Source organism: Psammomys obesus, unplaced genomic scaffold (genome assembly GCF_907164565.1).
Source record: "Psammomys obesus unplaced genomic scaffold, mPsaObe1.curated_primary_1811, whole genome shotgun sequence".
Lineage (NCBI taxonomy): Eukaryota > Metazoa > Chordata > Mammalia > Rodentia > Muridae > Psammomys > Psammomys obesus.
The window spans coordinates 4869086-4870847 of NW_026590677.1; the positions used below are offsets into that span (position 1 = coordinate 4869086).

General features: G+C 35.0%; 1 non-coding gene across 1 annotated transcript; it reads right to left on the bottom strand.

The window, feature by feature from the left end:
- Window positions 1–267: 267 nt before the first annotated feature.
- On the bottom strand, window positions 268–374 carry LOC129677700 (U6 spliceosomal RNA). The gene has a single exon (XR_008720244.1). It is a non-coding gene; the product is annotated as a U6 spliceosomal RNA (small nuclear RNA).
- Window positions 375–1762: the final 1388 nt, after the last annotated feature.

A 1762-nucleotide genomic window follows, 5' to 3' on the forward strand; every position in this document is an offset into this window, starting at 1 on the left:
GAGTATTTTGTTTTCTTCATCTATGTTGATTGAAATTTTTACTGGATATAGTAGTCTGTGTTGTCATCTGTGGTCTCTTAGTGTCTGTGTGACATCTGCCCAGTCCCTTCAGGCTTTCATGGTCTCTTTTGAGAAGTCTGGTGTGTTTCTGATAGGTCTGTCTTCATATGTTACTTGGCCTTTTTCCCTTGCTGCTTTTAATATTTTTCTTTGTTCTGTAGATTTCGTGTTTTTAATATTATGTGATACGAGGAGTTTTTTTCTGATAAAAATGTGGAATGTGTCATGAATTCATGTGTCATCCTTGTACAGGGGCCATGCTAATTTTCTCTGTATCATTCCAGTTTTAGTGTATGTGCTGCCAAAGTGAGCACTGATTGAATGTTTTAACCAATAAGAAGAAGTCTATTTTTCAGGGGTAATATTAGCCTATAGTTTACTTAATTATATTTCAAGAATGGTAAAAGTTGCTCATTTCAAATAAAAAGTTCTTCTGAGAAATTATTGTTTCCTGTTTTCTATGGAGAGAATAATTCAGGTGCCATGTTCTAATATGCAAGTGGGAGTGTTTGTGGTCTGAGATTGTCTGTATGGGTAGCAGTTTAATCATAGAGTTAGGAGATTCGGTTGGAAACTTAAATATTTTAAGTCATCATTTGTTACCTTCTTCAGGGGTTTCCGATATTTATGACTCCTAGAACAATTCTGCTGTTGATACAGTTGCAAAGCAATATAGTTAGACATAATCAGAAGATAATTTGAACGCAAGGACAACAAATAGAATGTCAAGAAGTAGTAAGTTGGCAGGAATAAAGGGATTCTTGACTTTGAATACCCACAGATAACATATTCTTGACCTTTAATTTAATCCTTCCATGTTGCATTATAGGAAGCTTGCCTGAAGTCTTTTTCATGAGGAAATCATTCCTGGATGAGGTTGTGAAGAAACATTTTAATTTGCCCAACTTTTCTTTCATAAGGCAATATTGTAAAGTTAATATGTTAATGGTGGTCATGGATTACTTTCTGGCTTTTACAATGATTCCAATACTTTGTAAATGGATATTTAAGTTGTAAATTCTGAGCTTTCTTTTTTAAAAAGCAAGCAACAGCATTCTGTCAAAATACTCTTTTGTACTTGCTTCATTACATTTATTTTTCTCTTATTCTAAATTAACCTCCTTTTTGTTACCCATAGGTACTAGCAATCATTTCCATTTTAAAAAGAGATGGACTTCAAAATTTAGACCTGAAAATAAGCCTGGAAGGAATTATCTTCAAATGGCAATAATCATTCTCTTTGAAGGATGAAATTTTATATGCTTTCTTTAAATTTTTTATTTAACTTTTATTAATTACACTTTATTCATTTTGTATCCCTCCATAAGCCCCTCCCTCCTCCCCTCCCGATCCCACCCTCCCTCACCTTTCTGCATGCATGCCCCTCCCCAAGTCCACTGATAGGGGAGGTACTCCTCTCCTTCTTTCTGATCTTAGTCTATTAGTTCTCATCAGAAGTGGCTGCATTGTCATCTTCTGTGGCCTGGTAAGGCTGCTCCCCCCTCAGGGGGAGGTATACCTCTTCATTTTTACATTTCAAATATAATCACACATGAACCTGTATTCCTTTATAACAGAAAACTAAGAATCATACCTCAATATAAAATAAAAACAGCCTTATCATTCTAATAACTCCTGAAAAAGAGCTCTGAAAAGGGAAAGATTTGCTACCTAGACAAGAAGGGAGGTCCTAAGATTTGTT